The sequence below is a fragment of the Marmota monax genome, unplaced genomic scaffold (assembly GCF_021218885.2).
Source record: "Marmota monax isolate L192 unplaced genomic scaffold, Marmota_monax_Labrador192_F-V1.1 WCK01_AAM20220418_F8-fsc00034, whole genome shotgun sequence".
NCBI classification, from domain to species: domain Eukaryota; kingdom Metazoa; phylum Chordata; class Mammalia; order Rodentia; family Sciuridae; genus Marmota; species Marmota monax.
This window is the reverse complement of record NW_026693934.1, coordinates 143,166-168,681: the sequence shown is the minus strand read 5'-3', so window position 1 is coordinate 168,681 and position 25,516 is coordinate 143,166. Positions and strand designations below refer to the sequence as shown.

The following is a 25,516-nucleotide window of genomic DNA, read 5'->3' as shown; positions in this document are numbered from 1 at the left end:
ATCATAGACCGTAGGAGACAGGGATGCCTTGAATAAAGCCCTCAGAAAGATATGAGTAAAGAGATTTTGGAGGTGGGTCAAGATGGGTTTGCTGTTGTTTGGGGGTAAGGAAAAGAGAAATCAGGTGGGTTTCTGCTTTGGCAAGTGAAGAAATGATAATGATACATACAGAGATGGGTAAACTGGGGGAGGAACAGGAAGAGTAGGTTTGAGTGGTCTATTTTGTACAAGTTAAGTCTGAAATGACTGTTACTCATTTGCCTTCTGTTAACACCTTCTTCAGATAAGGCACAGTGCAATGCAAGTTATGAGATTTTAGCTTTCACTGTATATACATAGTAATTGTGAAGCATTTTTCACAGAATAGTGATCCAAAATAGCAGTTTTGCTTTTGTAAGATTAAATCTCCTGAATCACCTCAATTATCCATTCCTTAGGATGATGAGTCATTCCTACACATTGTTCAACTAATGCATTACATGATTTTTAATTGTGAATGTAATACATGCAACTGCACACACAAAAAAATTAAGCAACAGCAATGCATACACATTAAAAAGTGAAATTTGCCTACCAGTCATTCTAAGCCTGCTGAGCAGAAGTAACTAACACTTTTTTTATGCATCCTTCCAGACCTGTTTCAAAGCACATGCAACCATATGTGTGTGTGGTTGCTTCTGGTGTTAAAGTACATCATACTGCACATAAGGTTCTGCAATTATTTTGCAAATCATGGACAACCTTCCATTTCATTAAATAGACTCTTCTTATTCATTTTAATGATGGCATAGTATTCCAATGTATGGGTAGTCCATAACTTGCCAAACCAGTTCTTGCATTAGGGAACAGGTTTTAAACACATGCATCATATTATTCTCTTATTTTACTCTCAGAGGGGAACATTATCTCAAAGTTTAAAACCTCCTTATTATTGTTACCCTTGTTATCCCTTCTTACGCCTCCACATGCTGGCTACAGTGGGAAACTCAGTGAGTTTCAGTGAAAGGATCTTGGGTTTCAAAGAAATAGAAAGAGAATGAGAGACCTAGACTCAAAGCCTTGTTCTGTACTTTACTCCTGTTATGATCTCAGGCAAGTAAAATCAGATTAAATAATATCAACCATATCTTGTGGTTATGAGAATTAAATGAGATAATGCATATAAAATGCCTGGCACAAGGTAAGCATTCTTCAGATGTTAATTCTTTTTCCCTCAGGATTTTTACACATCATGAAAAGGGTTTCAAGTTACAAGTAAATACTGGAGTGCTTATCTCAGTAACTCTAACTGGACCAAGTCATAAAACAAATGGAAAAGTGTACTCTTTAATGCTATGCAATACCTAGTCTTAGAGTTCTTGAGAAATATCCATTACTCAGTCTCAATCACTCCTTTTTTTTTTCAACTCAAAGAACAGCTATAAAATGAAGAAATTAAGAGTCAGCTAAATGTTCCTTTAGGGGAGAAAAAAAAAAAAAAAAAAACCTCACAGAGATGAGGATCTATTTAGTAAAAAACCTTGAAAAGATGAGACTCCTCCATGTCATGCCACACAGTCCCAGTAATAACAGTTAAAGCTTGTTTGTTATATCTAAATGAATTTCCTAACTTTTGTAGAAATTTCATCTATTTCAATAGAGACAAAAATAGATATTTTAAACTAAGATTTAATATCAGATTATTATATCATTTCAAAGCATTCTAATTTTAATATTTTTTATTTTACATGGGGGAAAAATGTGTTATTTTCCAGCCACCAACCTTTCTTGGGTGGTGTGACCATATTCCACCCTGCACTGATTTATATAAACTGGGTTTAATTATGCACAAGTATGTGCACACGATTCTATCTTGTTAAGCATTTTTTGCTAAGTTTTTGATGAACAGCCAATCGTGGCATGTCATCAAAGCTTGAGAAGACTAAATAAGAAGATTGTTTAACTAGAATTTAAATATATTCATGTTTGAAAGAATCATTAGAATGTTTTCCTTAGTCTTGATGCATTTGGTAGTTCTTCAGAAAATCTCCCATCAACACTTGTATGTAGTGTTTATTCCAAATTGTTGCAAACATATATATTTTGAAGTTTGTTTAGTGAGGGTCAGGGAATGTAATGAAGTGCCAAAAATTCCACTTGACCTACGTACTCTACAGTCAACAGAACAGAGTTCCATTTTTGCGGAGCTCTGAGTTAAATGTTCTCCCCAAAGCAGAGCAGCTACTGCCTGGGAAAGATTAATATGGCTCAGTTAGACTGGGAGACAGATGTAAATCTTATCCACCAAAGCCAGAATATTTAAAGAGCCGTGATTATATTAAGTGTAGAATTGTAAAATGGCTGCTCAGACCCAATAGTGCCAAAGTCCAGAGTTCCCATTTTTTAATGGCACTCAAGTCAAGTCTTCTACTGTTGTACCTTGACACTAGGAATTCAGAATAAGCTCTCATCTCCAAATGTCACCAGTTTGAAATCTTTATTAATGGTGACTTTCACAAATTGACATTACAGTTCTAGGCCCTGGAAATGTCTGTGGTGACTTCTGAATCATCAAATATATGGCAATTTTGATCTTTATAAAATACATCACATGCATTTTCCTACTTCATTGGGAAGGTTGTAGAGAGAAGATAAACTAATGAAAGGAGAGCATAGAACAATGGTTGACTTGCTAATGGGTTGGAGGCTGTGAGCCAGTTAAAGGAATCAAGTGAGAAACAGGGAATCACTTAGTAAAACTTGGTGCACTAGACAATTGCATGCTGTACTTACTGTTTATGAAAAAGTTATCTAATAATACTTTAGACTGAAAGAAATAGGAGGAAAGAAACTCAAAGAAGTCCCATAGAAGTTTTAGTTAAATCAAGTCATAGAAATCAAATGGAAAGAAATGGTCCCAATCTTGAGATTTTTCCAAAGTAAAGAACACATAATTTTTCTTTCTCTCACTTCTGTATCCCCAATATCCTGTTACTTATGGAGATAAGCCTAAAGTTTCAATGCTGGATAATTGTTAAAATAGTCCCCAGATGGTAATTTAAAAAATAAAGAGATATTGTTTAGGAAGTGCTCCTATTCTTAGTTTGCAAGTGTAAACAAAGGAAAAAAGATTATCAGATTATAGAAAATTAATAAGATAGGTGAATCTATTTTGACAAGTGTGTATTGGATCAAATCTTCTATGTACTGGTGGAATCTATCAGCAAGCATACTAGGAAAGTAATCTAGGTAATGTATGTGATTTGAACCAGTGATCTTCATCTCTCTATTTTATACTAAGTAACAGAGGAGGAAAGTGTTTGCAGAGAAATTATTATGACAATTTTGTTGACTGGTAGAAACTTGGGAATAATGTAAGTGTTCAGTGACAGGGGAAGGGTTATATAGAACATGATACACCATATTGGTTTAGTGACATGTAATTCATGGCTTTTTAATTGAATGTGGAAAAACACATATATTAAGATGAATAAAATCATGAATACAATATTTTATCTACTCAGTAAAAATATAAATATGTAGAAAAAACTGTGCATATGGAAAAGGCTGTGAAAATATTTGCTGAAATGTTACCATTTCTTTCTTTGAGTCTTTGAATTATGCTATTTATTTTCATGTGTTTCATTTTTTTCCTCTATCAACAGCATAGAAGGAGACATTGAGGTTAAGGAAGCAAGGAAAACAGGCTTTGGAGTTAGGCAGGCCTGAATGTGAGCCTTGGCTCTGCCATTTCCTAGAAGTATAAGCTTGGCCAGGTCATGCAAAGCTAAGCTTCCATATTCTCTCTTGTGAAATGGAGATCATAAAAGAACCCATTCCCATGGTGAGGAGTAGGTGAATAATGCTTTCAAAGGTCTTGCACAGTACCTACCACATGTCAGTACTAAATAAGCACAATACATCCACATCTCTTATTCTTATCATAAGAGAAGTATAAAATATTTTTAATGAAACAAATATAAGAAGAATTGCTGAGGAAGTGAAATCACTATCAAATTTACTATGTTCCAAAAAGTCTTTCCCCTACCTCCAAAACTTTTTCCAGAACCTGAGTTTCCTCACTAGCCTGACTCAGCCATTTTCCAGAGTCTCATCCAGGCTGTTTTCATATGTCCAACAAGCCACAAGACACCCTGGTCATCATGCCCAACCCAAACTCTGCTCTGTCATTGAGTCCCTATCAATTGGGCTAGCCCCTTATCCCCTGTCTTCAGTTGCAATTCTGTTCACCTTCCAGGTGATGTCTTGCTGCCATGGTTGCCTAATCTGCCTTCCTTTGGTGCAGATGTGAGGAGGCTGAAGTAAGGCTCTGGTCTTCCTGTGTTTTTTTCAAGAGCCTCCTCCATTACAGCAGTTTCCTAGGGAAATTTCTTCTGCTTTGTTGTCTCACTTATCAGAATAATCCTCACAAAGAGAATTTTATGCCACCCAAAACAAAATGTTAACTTTGTGAAAGACTTACAAGCAAGAAATTTTGAAGGTGAGGTCCTTACCTTCTGCCTCAGTCACTAGTGTTCTAGAATCCTGTCAATTACATATCTGTCTAGCCTGCTCTGCTCTTTTGAAGTACAGTACTGTAATTCCTGTTGCCACTATTACTGGTAAGATATTCTAGCTATTGCTGAAATCTTTTGCCACATTTTTATTTCCAAGATTATAAAAATAATACATGATAATTGCAGAAAATAAATATCAAACTCTTTCCACAGAGCAAAGTTGAACTAGTTAGCCAGATTTACTTTGTGGCATGCATTGGTGGTGGCCAAGACAATCTCAGATTTTTAAGAGAGGGAAACACCAAAGAACATTCAATTCCCATGCAATTACACATTAGTGAAGGAAAGTAAAAATGTCTTAGAAATGGGTGACTTTTTAAGATAACTTAGAGGGCTGGTGTTTAATTCAGTGGTAGAGTGGAGACTTACCATGTGTGAGGGCTCTTGGGTTCCATCCCCAGCACCAAAAAATAAATAAGTAAATAAAGATGACTGATGAAACAATGCCATTCATGGATTTTTTTGAAAATAGCCTTGGAAGAATATATTTGCTGCCAATTTTAGATTTAGATAAACATTCTTGTAGGAGACTTGCACAATGTGAAATAGGTTAAAAGGAAAGCTAAAACATCTTTGCTTTTTCATTGACTCTAAGAAAATTGCCCAGCTGTTCACAGAATTCCAAGGTGAAAAAATGATATGGCTGAATAGACAAATCTCATGGAAGCATGCCAGTTGAATGCCTCGTTGAAAGGAGAAACTGTTGAGCTGTGGCTATTTTGTGAGAGTAAACCGATATTTAAAGCTTCTCTGTGGTCTTCATGGATATTAAATAAAATATCCTACAAAACCACGTCAGAGGCAACTTAAATGATGACGACCTAGAATTAGATTGTACAAGGAAACAATGGGGAGGAAATAATTCATCCACCCTCTCTTTAAAATGGAACTGTGGTCATTTCTGATATTTGGAGGGGAAAGTTAGATACGGCTGGAAAATGGACTTCAAAGCCCTTGAGACCTCACCCTCCTCTCTGGTCATCAAGTGCAATGGCTGGTGATGCTCTCTGTCACCCATCCAGACCTCTGAATGCTCAGGTCTGGTGTGCTTTGGAGCAGGGTGTGTTTTACTGTGCTGTCTTCTGGCACAGCACTCTTTTTCTGTACACTTTGGTCTTCCACCCAACCACAATACCTGATATCCAAAGACTTGCAGGCTATGGGTATTTTTACTGGAAAATTAAAGATGTGTGCAAATTGTTATTTTCTCTCTCTCTCTCCCTCTCTCTTTTTCCTGAGGGACAAGGGTTGCAAGTTGTTTGAAATAAGCCAGAAGCTTAATAGCTCCTTTGCTTGTGTGTTTGAAATGGCACCCCCATCACTTTGAAGAGCTAATGTACTTCCTATGGGTCTGAAATTCCTCAACTGGACTCCTGTGGCAGAATTTGGCCTGGTAGTTAAGAAAATTAATTACTCTGATCGTGAGGGTGAAGCAATAGTTCCCAACTCCCCATAGTAATCATTAAAATGTCATCTACTGAGGAGACATCTTGGCACAGGATTTATAAGGTCTGTGAGCTAGGGACTAAGGTTCAATGATGCTTCCCGTGGTGTATCCTTGTTCCAGGGGAAGGCTTTGGGAGATAAGCTTTTAAGACAGGAGTGAAACTATTACTTTAGATCATTAGATTTCACATTTGAATGGTAACATTTACGACTGAATCATAGAAAACAAAACAAGATTTTAAAATGGCTACTGTCCCATCTATCATTGTCTTCTCTATGCTAGTGAAGGTCTACTTCATAGGGATATTTCCCTCAAAAGAGGTAAGTTTTTTAAGTTGCCCCAGTCTTCTGTACTATGAATCTTGGCCTTTCACCTAATAGAAAAAAAAAATTGGGGATTTGGAATTGGAAGATGTAGGCTCAAGTCCCAACCTCAGCCCTTAGAAACTGCACAACACTGAGAAAAATCTTTTCATGTCTCCAAACCTCCTTTCTTCATGTATTAAGTTCACATTTGTAAAAAAAAATGTTGTTAACTGCAAAATCCTACACACTGATTTCTTCAGGAAGTTTTAAATGAGTGCCTGCTATATTCCAGGGCTGGACAAGATAAGGGGCCAGCAAGCTACAGGACTCAGACCACATCTCTCCTACCTCCTCAAGTTTTTGTCAGTAGAGTATTATTGGAACACACACACACACACACACGCACGCACACACACACACACCTGTTTATATATTGCCCATGAATGTTCACATGCTATGATGAGAAGAATTGGATAGTCATAACCAATTGTACAATACCAAAAATACTAACTACATGGTTCTTTACAGAAAAAGATAATTGCTAACCTCTCAACTTAAAACAAAAGGTGTGAGTCACCAAAAAGAAGCTAAAATTTAGCTCAAGAAACTAAAGAAAACCTCGTAGGGGACTTCACACAGGTTATCTGTAAGAATGTCAGTTGGATAGACAACATGCCTGCAGCAAGCCAAGAGAATAAAATTGCTGCTTGGTATTTGAAAGGAATTGGTTCCAGGACAACCCCTCACACCCCACACACACTCCCATGGATAGCAAAATCCTCAGATGCATACTCTTCCTGTATAACCTCTGACATTCTTCTGCCTATTTGGTCACTTGTAGATTAATTAGAATACTTAAATGCAATATAAATGATACGTAAATATTTGTTGTACTGTATCATTAAGGAAATAATGACAAGAAAATGTCTGTATGTTCAGTATAGAAAAACTTTTTAATACATTTGATCAGCAGCTTGTTAAATCCCCCCATGCAGAGAACTCAGATATAGAGAGTCAAATGTACTGTGTATATGAAGGCATGAAGGAGAACTATGGCATGGTAAAGAAGTGGAGAGTCATCCACAGTGAGAACTAGGAATCATAAAGTGAAGGGGTGGAATAGGAGCCTGAAATATTTTAGATAAGTTAAATTGTCAAGAATATCCTGTGCTTTGCCAAGGAGATTGAAATTCTTTCTGTAGACATTAGGAAAATCTCTGTGGGGTCTGAAACAGGGATTAAGTGATAAAGTCTGTATTTATGAAGACCACAGTTTTTATAAGCTTATATAAAGGGTAGCTTGTAGGAGGGGTGGAAACAGTGAAGAGGCTGTTGGAGGTGTCCAAGCTAGCAACACCAAACCAAGGAGTGGTGAGGAAAATGGGGAAATGAATGGATATGAGAGTCACTGATAAGGTAAATTCAAGAGGGCATGTCACTCAGTGTGTACAGAGGTCAAGAGGATGGGCTTCAGGACAGCACCTGAGTTTTCAGCTAGCTTAGTGGTATTATACACAAACCACATACAGGAAAGGACCCAATTGGAGGCATGAAAGATGCTGAAATTTTTAAGACATGGTATGATTTAGTCATTGTTTATATTCTATTAATAAGGTCCAGTGAGAAATAAGAAATACATGTTGGAATTGCAAGAAAGTTGATTGAGATCTAGTTATAAATTTTAGAACTGTCAGTTTAAAGATGGTAGCAGGTTAAGGTCATAAATACCTCAAGGATACTGTAAAGAGAGTTGAGAACAGATTCCTAGGGACTTCTAATGTTGGTCAGAAGAAGATGTCCAGAAAAGTAGCCTGCAAATGGCATACATATGGTTAGAAAGAAAATGTGGCAAGAACAGAAGCATTTTACTTTGTGATTAAGACTACCAATTCTATAAACAAAGCCTAGAACATTCTCCTAATATTAGGACATTGGCAGATTTGTAACTATAATCAACTACTGTTCTTGTCTTCATCCTTGTGCTTTTTAAAAAATGAAGAAATAAATATAATATTCAGGCAGGAAAAAAATGATTTACTATATTTACCTTAAAATATTATTGGGAATAGAGATTGAAAATAATTAACTTGGCCCTTTCTTCCATTGAAGTATTGATTCTTACTAGTACCAGTCCTAAGAGACTACCGCAGCCTCACAAACATTGTAGATATTTAATAATTGTTTTGCAGAATAAATGGAATCCCATGACTTTATTGAGTAAGATGGTAACAGTTTAATAGCCAGTAAGTAGTTCCACAAATGACCAACTTCTTATGTCTGGAATATTAGAAAACTGATATATTTCAGACCAAGACTAGGGAACATTCCATTTTGAGGTTGTTGGTAATGAGTTGTTCTCCAGAATGTCTGTCCTTGCCAGATCTTCATCTTCTCATCATGATGAAGAGAAAAGTATCACTCTTTGGATTGTAAAGGAGTCAATACTGATACTGAGAATGAGTACTAAGATTTCACAAGCACAAAATGAATAAGTGCCAAGAGAGGCCCAGGAAATACTGAGCAGGGAACTTGGAACCACTCATTAATGACATGGAACCTGTTAGAACTATTATAAGTCTACAGTGAGATTTCCAGTAGTTATGACTTCTTGATTATCTGGAATTAGACTTCTTGATTATCTAGAATTAGTAAAGAATCTTGGAATATAATATATTATTTTTTTATTTTTTGTCATAACTTTTCTACTAAATGAATAAACCTCTAACCTATATCATCAGATCAACCCAAACTCCTATTCATCATTTGTTTCAGATACAATAATATTTTATACTATCTTGAATTATTTAGCACAGAGAGGTAAAAGAAGAAGGATAGGAAGGAAGAGGAAGAGAGGGGAATAGAAATCACCTTGATTACAAAAGCTTGCTCTCTTCTTTTAAGGGCATAAAGACATGTTGTTCCTCTGCTTTAAGAGAGCAGACACACAGCAAACTTCAAAGTGGAAGGGGGGAAAACTAACCAGACCTCAAGTCACCTGATTTCCAGTCCACTCAACCACATTCTGCTCTCATGCCAACACCAATACTCGATTGTGTATCCAGGGAAGGAGGAATGGTAACACAAAGAGAGCAGAAGACCAGCCAACTGCGATAGAGGCACAGGCCATTGTTCAAATTCCTATTTCTACTTGAACATCAGTGATCAACCCAGCCCATTAAATAAAATCACCTAATTAATTAGTAATCCCTCATATTTATTTAGAGATTCTATCTAAGGGTGTCTGACCCCCCCACACACACACACACATACATACACACACATCCTTTAATACAATATTTTCCATCTAAAAAAGCACTGGGGAAAGTTGCATCTTTGCAGGTTTTTTAAAAAACAAGTTCCGTGTCAACAATTATCAATGTTTACGTTGTGTGTGGACATGCATATTTGCACTCTTAGTATGTTTTTTAAAAGGCAGTGATGGGGCTGCCTTTTGCCACCTTCTTTCTCCTCTTTAAATGGAAAGCAGTGAACCCAGATGCCCAACCACAGAAGATATTCTTCCAGAAGCAGCATCTGGCTTCCTGGCAAGCCTTTCCTGCAAGTTGTTTGGGGAGCTTTGCCGTTGTCTCTGGATCTGTCACGTGTATCAGATACCATGGCCTTTGGCTGGCATGTCCAGGCAGCTGCCAATTCCTTTCGGTTCACCTTTAATTCTGAGAAACTAGTTCCCTCATTTTCATTTCTTACTGGATTTATTCCGCACCCCCGCCCCTCACACACACACATACCCTACCCGCCTGACATATGAATTCCAGAACAAGCCTAATTCCTCATCGAATTCTGCCTATCAACATCCTCTCCAGGCCTCTGTCTTTTGAACCCGAATGAAATCCTTAGCCATTTCATACTACATTAAAATAGGTTACTTTTAATAATATTTCTTAGTCACTTCTTGTCAGAGAAGCTCCTTGTAAACTGTGAGGTTGTTCCCTGAAAAGAAAAACAAAACATTCCATCTGAGTAATTTATTCTGGTCTGTACACAAGACATGAAAGTCTTCTTGACATTTGTGTATTATTTAGCTAAATCATATTGGCTCCCCACATCCTTGTCACACCATGAACAAAAGAACATCCCAGAACAGGAAAAGACAAGACAACACTGCAGTTCGTCCAGGCTGTGAGACATTTACAAATAGCATCCGCTTCAGGAAACTAAATTTTCAGAAGTAGCTTCCTTTTTTTTTACCTGTTAATATATTTTTTTTAATTATGAAGGATTTTGTGGGGGTTTTATGGATAATTGTTAAGAACACAGAGTCCAATGGTAGCCCACGCAACAGGAAACAGTGACAAGGTGCTGACAAGTCCGGCAGCAGTACCCAGAATACAGAGGAGAAAGCAGAAATTAGAGCTGCAGGGTGACATCCAGGAATAGCTAACACGGGGTAGCTGCAGATTTCCATGTTGTAAGTTTTTTTTTTCCTCATGCAAGAAAAAGTGCAGATTATGTATGAGATTTCAGATCTCAGGACTGTAATGTCTAGGCTGAGAAAAGACTGGACTTTAGCAGCAGACATGAGGAATTCTCAGCCATAAATAATAATTGGTCTATGGCCAGTAGAAGGCTCGACCCACACTTTGAAGTGCTTTACAGCTAAAACCATGGGTTTAAGCTGAATGAGAGCCTCTGGGGATGGGAAACGAGTTCAGGGGCTGTTTGGGTCAGGCCATTAGGAAACATCTCCTTCAAAACCTTCTACATGGCAAAAGTACTCCAATTTAAAATTAGAATTTTTAGTTCTATTTAATCTCTGACTTAACAACATTATTAGGCTATAATTCCCCCCCCCAGGTTCATTCAATAATATGTAGAAATGAAGTGTGAAATGCATGCAGAACTCACAAGCTTCAAACTAAGTATTGCCCTTTGTCTAAAGACTCCTGGCATCTCACATCTAGTCTCTTGTCTTTTGGGGGTCTGACCCACATTCTTTATTGACTGAGGTAATTTCCTGACATTCTTCCCCCCACCCCCAGTATTGTTGTCATCTTCAAATTCTTCCTCTTGCCCTTTGCTCTGAGAACTCTCTTCATGTTCAAATCATTGTTGCCTGCGTGATCCATCTACACATTTATCCATGAGGCAAATGCATAACAAGTGTTTATTATGTGATTTATGCTGAGCTGGAAATAAGACAATTTTATCAGGGAAGCAATGAATGCCTTGGATCTAGGAACCTTTTACCATTATGATATTGACCTCTCAGCTCATGTCTGAGTGTTACCATCCCGAAGTCCTATTCTCAGTCCCAACCTTCTGGTTCTACATTCTTCCTCTTCTAATGAGGTTTTGCAAATCAGTCTTCTTCAAACCATCCCTCAGACTGAGTAAAACTCCTATTTTTTTCTTTCTCATTGTCAATAAGAAAAATAGAACACTGAGGCAGACCACTGTAAGAATAAGCAAGACTTAGGTGCTGGTATTCTGGCACTAAAAGAATTCTTTTCCTGTTCTCCATGAATTGAGAGTCAGAAGGTTTAATAATCTTCCCTTTGTCAATTTTGTTTATTCATTTCTTATTTAATTCATCGATTTTCATTGTCTGCCCTAGTATTGGGGATATGAAAAAAGATTTTTTTAAATTACCCTAAAATAACTTTTATCTAATGAACTTTTGTCTCTGTTTGGGGGTATCAAAGAAGAATTACTTTGTTCATATCATGAGAAGACATGAAAAGTCAGAACTTACCTAATTCTCATTTTATTTCCCCATTTGGACTTGTTTTAACAATCACTTTACATGTCAGAAAAATTCTCTAAAACACATCTCTTTGATAAGAGGACACTTGCCCTCATGGCTTCTGCTCACTGGTCTTTTTCCACTTCTCTTTCATCTCTAGCTGCTATTCCAGAGCTGTAAGTACTTCCCTGGTGCTGACCTCTGATACTGTTTTCTCTCCCTCCTTGTGCCACATTTCCTGTGTAGGGTTAGACATCCCCAGAGAGACTGGAGCTATAGTGAAGCATTTTACCAATAGTTTACATATCACACTATATTTTTCTAACTAGTGAGAAAGGAGAAATAAAATGCATGCCCTGTTCTTCTTGACCTCACTCTACTTTCATATCACACTGAAAACAGCCAATTCCTTGAGTGCCAAGCTTTTAAAGCAGTTTATATTTCCCTGGCAATCACAGGAATTTTCCCTTTATTTACACTTCTTCCTACAGGTATCGAATAGGAAAACCTACTTTATTCAATACCTAATCACATTCTTTTTATCCTCCACATGGAATCACACACACACACACACACACACACACACACACACACCCCACCTATAATAAACTAGTTAAGCCCAGAAGCAGGTGGCTAGGCATCTCACATCTAGTACATTGTCATGTTCTAAGAATTTGTGATCCCAAAGCACCTTTACACAAGAAGTGTAACATAGAAGATGTTACATGTGGCTGTATTTGGGACCAAGGGAGAGGGAGTAGGAAGAAGATGACCAGAGAAAGGTTTTGTTCATCCACATGCAGCCACCTGAAAAACACCAGCTAATTAGCAGTCTGTAGCCACACAACACAGCAGTTTAGTACAAGAAGTGAACAATACTTTACCTAATTGAAACTACAGAGCAGACTTAGGTAGGCTGCATGCAATTACACAGATTGGAAGGCAGCCAGGACACCAAGGTTAACAATCCCTTCTCTCACAAAAAGCACCACGGGAACATTAATGACCACAAGTGGTGAGGGCCGCCATCCTGCATCCCATCCGAAGGGCTCACCTTCTCTCATCAGAAGGGCTTAATGGCATCTACTAATTGGCTAGGAAAAAACAGTGCCCTCTATTGATGCAGATGCCATACTGAGGAAACAAGCCTTGAAGTATCATAGTGGAGAAGGATTCCAATGATTGAGGATATTGAAAGGGTTCAGTGATGGTCAATGGAAACTGGGCCACTCCCTCTGCCTTCTCAAGGCCTGTGGCCAGCACTTCTGCCCCATGAGCACCCCGTAAAGAATCTCATGGCTTCTCCAACATAAATATCCTTACAAATCAAATCACCTGGGAATCTGTTTTAAAAATACAAATTCTGATCCAGGAGATCTGGTTTGGGGCCTGAGATTCTACAAAAAGAACAAATTCCCCCATTGCTGCTGCTCTGAGGACCAAACTCTCAGAAACTTGGCTGTAACAGCAGAGAGACGTTCTCTATGAACCAAGAAAATAGAACTGGACAAAGAGAAAGAGGACTTGAAAATGAGATTTGACACCCAGAATTTATCAAGTTTACTTGGTTAGTTCTAGGAAATAAATGAAGCAGAAACATGAATAACCCAAAATGATAACCCAATCTCAACCCCACACCTAGGATGGCTTTTACTATGTAGTGGGAAGGGAAATAATGGTTTTGGTCTCTGAATACATTTTGTGAATGAGAAGCCTACTGAAAGTGTGTTTCTACTCACTAGCTAGCGCTGTTGCAGAGGGATGCCAAAAGTGGTTCCATGACCCCCCAAGAACCAAATTGTCTAGCTTTCAAGATGAATCAAGAGATGACAAGATGGCAGAATGCAGATCTTCAAAGCTTAACCCACGGACAGTGGAAGGAATGATAATTTTCCTTCAAAGCTTTATAAAATGAAACCAGAGTTGCTAAAAACATCAGCAAATAGGCCATTTTCAAGCTTATATTATGCAAACATGGTTATTGCTATGCGCTACTGAGGCTTTTGTGATAAAGCTTGAATATACCATTAAAGACTCTTAATTATTGGTTGGATTAATGATTATATTCCTTATCTAGTTACTTCCTAAGTGCTTTTTACATTAATATCTACATATTTTGTGACTTCTTAATGATAGAATTCACTTTAGATGTTTGAGAAGAAACACACACACACAAACACATTTACAAAGCAAGACCCAATTAATCCTTGGTAGAATCTGTGTGATTTCCTCCATTTAGACTTGCAGTAGATATGCTGTAAACTAAAAAAGACTGTAGTTTAAATGTACACTTTTCCTCATACATACCTCATCAGTATAGCAGTGAAAATGCCATAACTTGCCAATGATGTATAAATTTAGGATATCATTCAAAATACGTCATTTGAAATATTCAAATATTCAACTGTCTGAAGCATGCAGGATAAAGGACTTCTGCAATGAGAAGAAGGAAAGCATGAGTCCTTGGATCAGCAGTATCAATGGAGTGCTTATTCTGTGTTCCGTACTGCAGTAAGGAGACCTGGAGGAAGTCTAAGGTTCTACCGTTTCAACGTTAGTAATCTGAGACAAAGCATAAAGAAGAAAGACTAGAAGGTAATTAACTGTTGAGCAGTGTGTGCAGCTGATGATTCAACTGGGAAAAAATGGGATAAAATAATTGGGAAATCTCCAGTGAAAGGTAGACCTAAAGTTAGGTTTGAAGCTTCGATAAGATTTGGGAAGTACAGGATGTTCCATGAGAAAGCTGCAGAAAGACCATATGGGAGCCAGAATATAGTGGTGAGCTAACTGGGCTATGGCAGAAGAAGATGAGACTCCAATGCCAGGGAGGAGCCAGGAAATGGGTGGAAATGGCAAAAAGGTTGGAATCTGACATCTTAGACCATAGAGATCCGAGGTTGATTACTGAGAAATTGAAGATTTTAAGTTCTGTTTTTGGGTTTTGGTTTAAGTATCTCAAACAATGGTGATATGTAAAATGGATCTGCAAAGGGAGGAGGCTGGAGCAAAGCTGAAAAGCCAGGGGCTTCTAGACCAGTTAGGGCACAGTTGTTCCAGGGCTGGTCAGGGATCTCAGTGGGAAGGGAGAGACCATGAAGTATGCTAGGAATGTTTGCTGTTCTTTTACATGATGCAGGAAGGATTGGAAACAGCTTGAGGCAGTGCCAGGGTTTCTTGTCTGTAAACTCTAGAGAATAATGCTGCTACTCATAATACTGGCTCATCTAATTGCCCTTTTGAGTATCAACTATATGTCAGGCACTGTTCTAGGAATTTGTAACACATTGGTAACCTTAACAGAAATTACCCTGCTCTCATGGAGGTTACATAATATATAAAATCTATAATATAAAACTGAAACATGTCAACATTATAAATAAGAAAATGCCATGACATATTGGCAATTTGCTAAGGAACTAGTAAAGCAGAGCAGAAAGAATATTGAAAGTGCTATGAGGGCAGATTGTAGTAGACTTCATTGCAGTAGACTTCATTAAGGTAAGATTTGACACACAAGCTCAGGTAAGGGAGGATGTTGGTGAAGAGAACCTAGAGCCAGTGTGATCCAGGCAGTGCATATATCTGGGCCTTGATGTGGGAGATCCAGCAAAGTAAGGAGGCCAGGGTGGTGGGAGCCAAGGAGAGCAGAGAGAGGTGGAAAGGAGCCTCGTGCTGATAACAGGGTTTGGGGGACACTGGGAGGACTCAGTAGTTGCCTCTGAGTTTAAAAGAAAGGGAGTACCAGTATCAGGGTTTTGACCAGGAATGACATGAACTAACTTCAGATTTAAAAGGATCTTAGTATTTCTGTGTTGAGAATACATTCTAGAAGAACAAAGGTAGACACAGGAAAATGAGTTTGAAAAGTATTTCAATTATTCAGTAATCAGTCTAATCAGAAAGATTTGTTTGTGAGTGCAAAGTACTTTGTGCACTTGCCTCTGATAGTTTGAGAGACTCAGCACAGCCTCAGCCTGGGCATAAGCTTCTACAGTGTTTTAAGCCTGCTGTTTCTCTTCCCAGCCACTGTCTTCTCATCTGTAGATGAAAATCAAACTTTACTCATCTTTCTATAAATTTTTGTGTGTGTGCATGTGCATGCACATGTGCTTGTCTATAAAATCTAATGGCATAAATAAAATGAAAACATAAAGGAAGTGAAAGAGTATGTAGTCTGCCCTGCAAATCTGTGTGTTCTGTGTCTAAGGATTCAACCAACCACAAACTAAACATATATTTTTTAAGTCATGTCTATGTTGAACATGAACAGACATTTCTTCTCCTGTTATTATCTCCAAATGATATACATTAAGTATTATAAGTAATAAGAGATAATGTCAAGTGTACAGAAGGATGTTCATAGGTTCTATGCAAATACTATGTTACTTTCTATAACAAACTTAAGTTTCTAGAGATTTTGCTATCTCAGAGATGTTCTAGAAACCTAAGATACCACAAGATGTCTATAATGTTATCACAGCTTAACATAATTGCAAATCCAAGAAGAGTACAGCCCAAACACTTGATCTTGCACTTAATCCAGGACATAGAGCATGCTGGATTCAGAACCAGAAATCTTGAACTTACATTCTGGATTTATGACTCTTTAACCATGTCACCTTGGATAAGACAGCTTCTGGAAGAATTTCCCACCTCATTTATGTTTAAAGACATTATAATACTTGTATCTCAAAGACTTTTAGAAAATTCAGTCTTACATATGAATCAAAGTCTATTATTAACTGTAAAACACCAACAACCTGAGTTGTTTTGCTATACCTCCCTCACAAGCCTACTCAACCATAGGCCACATACTCTAACTGGCATGAAGTCATAATGAATCCTTCCTCTTATGTAAGTTACATTAACTCCTTGAAGGAATAATTTCTTCCCACTTCACAGTGTCCTAAGAAACTAATAGAGATTAGAGCAATACCAGGCACTTAACAAACCATTTTAGCAAATGGATAAATGAAGGTATGATATTAGAGGAGGAAACACAGATTTGAGAATTAGCTTTTTAAAATAAATATTCAAACCATGACACTGGATGCATTCATTGAGAGAGTGCAAAATCTGAAGAGAATAATGGTATTAAACACAACTTGGGGGACAAACACAGCAAGAATCACTCAATAACAAAGGGGGAAAATTAGAAAGTAAACAGATAAATCAGAATCATCAGCATTATGAAAATGTGAAAAGTATCATCAAATAGTATTATTCAATAAATAACTTCCGCTCCAAAAGGATCCAAACAAATTTCAATTAGCTGCCATTTCACCAGTCAGAAATTTCTAATAACCATCCATTTATCTAATAACCACACTCTAGCACAGAGATAACTCAAGTTCCTAATGAGAGCTTCAAGATTCAAAAGTTTCTTGTGAATTATCAAAGGATGATAATTTGGTGTCCGTTGTAATTTTAATATTAATTGTGTTGTTTGATTACTGCTAATCCACATATGATAATAAGTGTTTTTAACCAGAACATTTGCTTAATCACAACCTTCTATATCCCTTCTAAGTAAAAGAAGTTTCAGTGGGAGCAAGGGGAAATGCTGCACAAAAACACATTTTCCCAGTCTGCTCCTTAGGTACAGTCAGACAAACCAGTCTTGCAAAGAACCTGGCCAATCTTCTCTACTCCTCTCCAAATGCACGTTGTGTGCTTCTAACTGATGTTTGGGATTTCACCTGAAAACATCAACAATTTTTCAAGACAAAACTGGGCCTGTGGAAAAGACAGGATGTTCAAGACAACATACTCAGTTCTTTTAACCTATTATGATTTTAACATTTATTTTCATCACTGTCATATTTGAGGATTATAACTTATTCCTAGAAAGACTATCATCTAGGCAATAAATAGTTAAAACCAGAAAGTTCACTCCCTGTGCCCCATGTTCTTGTTTCCTTATCTCAACCCCTCCTTCCCTGTGGTTCAACAAAATGAATAATGCCTTAGACAGAGTTTTTGCAATGCTAATATTTGAACAGTAAAAGATACCTTAAGACCTTCATCAAGATTTTTTAAGGCCTCATTTAATGTCAGTGTCAAGGTTCTGTGAGGAATAATTAATAGAACAAAACAAGGTCTATGTTCCCATCGATTGCCAGGGAATTTATTCAGGTAACTCATTAATGCTGGAGGGGGTTCTGCATGTAAATCCTGAAGCCTCGATAGGGAAATGGGCCCCAATGATTTTTCCCCCTATAAAAAACACAAACAATGACAAGTATAAAAGCAGATAACCTGAATTTCTATACAAACAGCTATATGGCTTGTAAAAGTTTTCCATTTACATCCTGTCACCTCTTCTTTTCACATGTATAAAAGATGGCACAATTATTTCAACAAACCTACCCATATAAATCAATGCAGTTTTTCTGTGGGAAGACTGGGTGTTTAAGGCATTTAATATTTCAGCATTGCCAGATTATCACCGGGATCCATTTCGCTTTGTGGTCAAGTGCATGATTAGCACTGTGACAGGATATTGGCCATTTTCATAGGAAGATCTGCAAATCCTAGTAAACAAATACCAGTTGGAAAAATTAAGAACAAGTCTGTGGACTGGAATGCACCCTACTTGTAATGGGAACAAAAAGCTGGCAATCAAATCTAAAGAAAAAGCTAAATCACAGCAGAATGACCTACTTTAAGGCATTTGCCAAAGAGGCAGTGTTTTTAGACAGCTCTTCTGAAGTAGCGTCTTTCTGTCTATGCCATCTGCAGATTTATTACTCTGCCTGAAAAAAAAACAACCAAAAAAAAAACCCCAGCTCTATTCAAATGATACTAAGAGCATGGTCTACAGGAAAGATTCCAGTATTGTGGGTACCACACCCACACCTACTGATGTGGTCCAAGGTTTTGCTTTAGAGGCACCTAATTAAGAAACCCTGACTCATTTACATGGAGACGTTTGATCTAAATTACACTCCAAACCGCACCAAATTGGGAGCATCTGTGAATGTGAAATGTTTGTTCCCTGTGACGGCTAGAACAGGGCCAGCTCTGGACGGCACATGTTCAAGTGACGAAAAATATTTCACATGTAACGTACTTCTGAGACCCACTTTTCCACTAATAATTCATAGTGAGCCTAACCAGTATCTGTACTTCCACAATTATTTCAGGCTGTGAAAAATTATGTCACTATTTTTTTTTCTACAGCTAGAAAGAGGTAGAAGACCACCCACTTTGTTTGTTGTCATTGATAAAAGGCCTTAAGTGCAGCCAATAGCAAAAAGGCAAAGCTGGATAGGGTAGAGGCTGGTCATTATATATATCCCAACTTGGGATCCAAAAAATGCAGAGTGGTGATCTAAAAGATAACTCCCCAGGATTCTCTCCTCTCCTTACTGCCTTAAGTTATCCTATCTTTTCACTTGGCTGACTGTTCGTCAGCAGAGCTTTGCCTCCCAGCCTCACAGAGACTGCACTTGTATCCAGAAAAGACAGTTCATAAAGCAGAGGACATTGACATGATAGAGGTCACATTATCTGCAATTAGACGGCCACCTGGATATAGGCCATCTCATTTCTACCAGATAACATGTCTAAGAAAATAAAAAGAAAACATTTCTGCCATTGGGTGATATGAACAGTATTCAGCACATAATTCACATAAAAGAGAGTTGTATTTCAAGTACAATAAACAGAGTTTTATAGATACCGTCAACCCAGCACTTTGGCACCTGATGGCCACTTTACCTTATTAGGCCATATATCACCTATATTTCAGCAAGAGTCAAAGGAACAAGAAAAAAAAATATTTTAAAAATGATGCCAGATTCTTTTGTCTAAGGAAGATATTAATGCATTTATCTGATGTACTGTTTTTTGCAGTAGCTAGAATGAGATTTGAATATATTAATATTTTCAGCAGCAGAGCCCAGGGAGCCCAGTTAATAACTTATGCATGGATACATAGATATACTTCAGACAGAGGTAAGGTTTTCAGCTCTCATGTTGGTAAATCTTAGAGAGATCGAATGAAAGGGGCTGTTTCCCCGAGTCTTTGTTGTGGGCATGCATTGTGACAGTATGGAGCCAGCGTTCTTCTGGTTGTCTACACAGCCTGGATTCAATAAACTGTTATATATGCATATTATGACAATGTGGTCAAGGAAACCAGATTTTTTTATTCTACCTTCAAGTCCCTATGAAGCCTAAATCTGGTGCTTATTTTTCTTGTCCCCATTCAATATGTTAACATATTCATAATTTGATACAGGTTATGTTCATTTTATAATTAAACTTATGGACTTAGTTGAGAAAGCATTCAGACTATCAGAATAAAAATATTTACCTTGTTCTATATTGTACTATAGGGCTCAGTGTGAATCTGAAGTCTCAATTATCCCAAATTGGATGCCATAGGGCTGCCAAAACAAAATGCTACAGGCCATGTGGCTTCAACAACAGAAATTTCTTTTCTCACAGTTCTGGAGGCTGGAAATTCAAGATCAAGGTGTGGACAGAGTTGGTTCCAGAGGATTCTCTGTTTGGCTTGTAGATGTCCATCTTGTTGCTTTGTCTGCATGTAGTCATTCTTTTGTTTGGGTGTCCCTGGTGTCTATGTGTTCAAATTGTCTCTTCCTTTAAAGACACAAATAAGATTTGATTAAGGCCTGCCTTAGCAGCCCAATTCTAACTCAATGACTTTTTACTGGCCCTATTGCCAAATACAGTCACAGTCTCAGGTACTGGGAGTTAGGGTTTCGTTATGTGAATTAAGGGGGACATAATTCAGCCCATATCACATACCAGGGATAGTTTCACACTCAATCTGCTGATGTGCCCCTTGCCAAATGTGTATTTATTTGAGCCCCAAATTAAAACCTAAATTAATAGTTTCAAGACTACAGTATTTTTCCAGTGTGATTTTTTTCAGTCATTTCCTCCATCAGTAAGAAACAATGATGACTTCTAAGGCTTAGAGGAACAGGAAGCAGCCTGGCTTTTCTCACACCTTCTGCAAGATTGGAAGGAAGCAATTGCATGTACAGTAAAGTGTTACTACAGTGCCTGCCTGAGCCCCACCCGCCTTCAGGGACCCAGGCTGGAGGCATAAGTGCCTTCTTCTCCATTACTGTCGCCCTCCATTAGAAGCAGATAATGCAAGAGATATCACTTCCACAATAAAACATTGCACTTACACCACACCTTTCAACTCAGCATTTCCAAATGCTTTAAAAATCATTATTATTTTTATTATTTATTTGTGGAATCCCAGCAGTATACTCAGCACTGGCCAGTACAGTCAAAGCCGCAGAGCTCAGGTCTCAGTTATGTGGACTTTAACCTATGCTCAAGTTTCCCCCTTGCTTTCCAGTAAAGAATCTTAAGGTGGCACGTGCATGTGCAAACCTGTGTGAAAAAACATTGGCAAAGTAAACTTAGATATGAGTCCCCCTGCTCCTTATATACCTCAAGAAATTTAGGAAAGAGCTGCTTGTTAGTGTTGTTCCAATAAACTAGATCCAAACAAAGAAAAAAGCAAGAAAGTGGATATGGTTTTAGTCCCTAAAATTCATTAAATGAAAATGAATCACCATAGTCAAGGCATCTACAATAACTATTTTAAAAGTATTATTAAGCAGTATGGGAGTAGAAGTCAATCAGACTCTGATTATTATTCACTGGTTATTATTTCTGGGTTGAATCTGCTTGACCCTGAGTTTAATACAGTTTTCATCAAGTTAAAAGGTCTTAGAGAAACTGGCTGTCCACATTTTCAAACAGGGCTATGGCCTGGTAGACCTCACTTTTGTTTTCCAAGTTTTGATCATGATGGCATATTACACCCACTTCTATTGAAACAACTCTACTGCTTTCCCTGATTTTTACAGAGTGGATAAATGGGGTCCAGACCTTTAATGCTAGAACCTGGTCCAGTGCCTATAACACAGGAAGTGCTTAATAAATGTTTGTGAGATGAAAAAGTAACAAATTTTCAGAGTACTCCATAAGGCTGTCTCCAAGTGAATTTGGCACATTTTGTTCTCCCAATGAAGTTATAAGACAGATCACAACAAAGCAGAAATACTCCAGATGCTGTTTAAAAACCTAATGAAATAATGATCTAGATTGCTTTAAATCAAAGTGACTGAATACATTTTTAGAAATATATATGTATATGTATAAATGTCAAAAATTTGCTTGACTATTCTTGAATTTTACCAGATAAGGTTTTCTGGAAGAAGTATAAGTTTAGGAATGTTTGTGATGATGAGAGGGAGCAAACCTAAGTGTGATCTAGAGCGAGGGGTGACACCACAGAGAAACAATGAAGATGAAAATAACTTTAGAATGTCAGGAAGGCAAGAGAGTGGAGGAAGTAGAGGAACATTAGATTATTTGGAGTATTCTAATGAGAGGCTTTCAAAGAAGGTAAAGACCAGCAGATATAGAGAGCTACTTTAAAGATACAAATGAGATATTATTGATAACATAATTGGGGATATACTAAAGTAGAAATCCTAAAAGGAAGAATCGACAGGGGAGAAGGATGTTTTTTCAGTCTCCTCTGTTTAGTGCCAGGAATTCTGCATCATCCCCAGAATTGGGAGCTTAAAAAAGGGTACAACCACCGTAACTGTAGGACTCATGCATTGTGTGTTGAGAGTGAATCACAAAAGGGCATTTCTCGTATTAAAGAAAGGTATACAATAGTTCTTTGCCTTTCATCATGTCACACTGGTAATGGGGAAAAAATATATGTTGTTCTGCATTGGGTTTAAATATCTGGAGCTTCTCAGAGAAAGGATGCTGCAAAACAGAAAATAAGGGGTGTCTTCCAAAAGTGAGTAAACTAAGCCATTTACGAGTTGTTAGCCTCATTATTAAACCCATCAAATAAGAGCAACAGGGCTAGAAATAGAGTTCAGAAGGCAGAATTGTCTGCCTGCTGTAAATTAAAAAAAAAAAAAAATTCCTATTGCATGACTTGGCTTATACTGCTCCATTATATTTTGTATTCAGATTTCACACGTTCATATTCCAAAGTACAGTGTCTCTTTAAAAATGTAACTGTTGGATTTAAAATCAGGAGGATCAGGAAGTAGTAAAGTGACTTCACAGAGAGATGCATATGGAAGGTTTTTGTTTTGGGGGGGCTGGGGAAGAGGTTGGTTTCGTTTTTAGTTCTGTGGAATTTCAGTCCAATCAACACCTAGGCCACTCCTTTCAAAAAAGAAGAAGAAGAAGGAGAAGAAAGCCTTTTTTTTTTTTTTAATGATTCAGTGTGCAGAGAATTTCTTGCAGACATCTGGAAGTTTAACTAGAGACATCCAAAAGGCAAGTAGAGGTGGAGGAGCCATAGGGAGCAATAACTGACCTTTGTTCTCATTTTCAGAAGGAAATGATATGTAGCTTTTTCCCACCAGCAGGAAGTTGTTTAAACTTCTCATTTCAAAGATGAGCAAATTTGGGTCCTTCCCAGGTCATCAAGTCACTATGTAGAACCTGTAACCCAAGTTGACTATAGTTATGAAAAGCAAATGGAAATGAACTACTTTAAGGCACTTGAACTCTAACTCTACCTGACAGTCATTTTAGGGCATCAAATACAATTAGGTTTTTAGATTTTGGGTTCCCAATAGGGGTAATTGTATTACATAGTCCCCTTGCTTGCTATAAACCTACCTGCTCTTCCTCATTGTCCTAATCATGGCGTTCTAACCATTACTTCCATTCACGAGTGTTTCAGGGCACGAAGTGAATGAATGTTCTCACCAACCCAAATCATGCCTCACGTATCACCATCTCTAAGAACCACACATTTCATCCAAACAATTTCCCTCCAAACCAGGTTCCTCTTTACTCTCCTGCTATCCCAGATTCTACAAGGTTCTAGCTCAAGGTTCAGCTTCTTTAAGATCTGCTGATCAGAGATCTGATCCTATCTGTAGAGATCTGCCTCTATTCTGAATTCATAGTTACTCCTACAGAGGTGAATTTGACACTTAAATAGACAATAGTGAAGGTAGCGCAAAGCTCATTTTTATTCTTTTTTGATTCTTGCCAAATGCCTAGCATGAATACACAAATTTATAGAGCACTAAATATGTGTCTCACACTTTGCTGAATATTTTAAAATATATGATATCAATTCAACAGCCATGTAATTATTGCCCTCTACTATGGAACCAAAATCTAGCATCCAGAAAGAATACATTATTATTTTTTTTAGTTCACCCAATAAAAGGTGATGGGATCAGTATTTGAAATGTAGGCCTATCTGAATCTAAAACCCTTCAGCTCAAATTGTGTCTTAGTAACTTGCACATAAAAATTGCCAAATATGTGTGGATCTGATAGATGAACAAATGAAATATGGTAGTCCCCTTTTATCTATGATTTTGTCTTCCAATATTTCAATAAATGGCAACCCAAAAATATATAAAATAGAAAATTTCAGAACAAAACAATCCAAATTGCATGCCATTCTGAGTAACAGGATTTAGTCTCTCAACATTATGCTCCATCATGCCCAGAACATGAATCATACCTTTGTCCAGTGTATTCATGATGTGTATGTGACCTACCTCTTAGTCACTTAGTAACTGTCATGTTCAGATTTACTGTCACATTTGGAAGTACTTGAGTAATTCTAATTTCACTTAATAATGGCACCAAAACATAAGAGTAATAATGGAAAGGAGGCACAGGGGTTTAAAACATGAAGGAACAAATTAACACTGGTACTAAGTGGCAGCATTACAAGACATATAGGGAAAAAGACATAGTATATGTCAGGTTTGGTACTACCTGAATTTCAAGATTTCACTGGGAGTCTTGGAACATATATCCCCATTGAATAAGAGGAAATAGCAGTATATGAAACCTGATCCCTGTACCAATCTTACTTGTAAAAGAAAAAATAACAAGAAATCCTGAATCTTGATGCCTCTGGATAGATATGGTCAGATAAAGAGCATAAGGAAAGCAGAAATATTCTTAGAAATTAACAGTAAAGCCGAGCACAGTGGTGCATGCCTGTAATACAAATGGCTCAGGAGGCTGAGGCAGGAGGATCATGAGTTCAAAGCCAACCTCAGCAAAAATGAGGAACTAAGCAACTCAGTGAGACCCTATCTCTAAATAAAATACAAAATAGGGCTGGGATATGGCTCAGTAGTCGAGTGCCTCTAAATTCAATCCCCAGTACCCCCCCCAAAAAAAATAAAATTAACAGTAAAGTCAATCAATAGACATCCTATCTGGAAGTAATATGATCCACCAAGATTGAAGCAAGACTTGAATTAAAGCATGTGGACTTGCTAATACTTGGAATACTCCACTATCCTTACATCTTATTTTCCATTCACTTTGGTTTTCTTGCTCATTTTAAACATATTTTAACTTTTATATATTGGATGCATTTTTAAAATAAATTATTTATTTAATAATGTGGGAGTATAAATCAAGTCAATACATAACAAAATAAAAAATTAAAGTAAAATTGATGTTTAGAGTTAGAGTAAGT

At 37.5% G+C, this 25,516-nt stretch overlaps 1 protein-coding gene and 1 long non-coding RNA gene across 4 annotated transcripts in view; one reads left to right on the top strand and one right to left on the bottom strand.

Annotated features, from left to right (window-relative positions):
* The window catches only part of LOC131424916 (uncharacterized), a 60,235-nt gene extending 36,746 nt beyond the window's left edge, over window positions 1-23,489 (bottom strand). Inside the window, exons 1-2 of the long non-coding RNA XR_009228558.1 lie at window positions 23,366-23,489; window positions 20,336-20,625 (exon numbers count right to left, since the gene is read on the bottom strand). This is a non-coding gene — a long non-coding RNA (uncharacterized LOC131424916). The remainder of the gene's footprint in view (window positions 1-20,335; window positions 20,626-23,365) is intronic.
* Arhgap15 (Rho GTPase activating protein 15) overlaps window positions 1-25,516 on the top strand; it is a 619,786-nt gene that overhangs the window by 560,083 nt on the left and 34,187 nt on the right. The gene's annotated exons all lie outside the window — the stretch shown is intronic.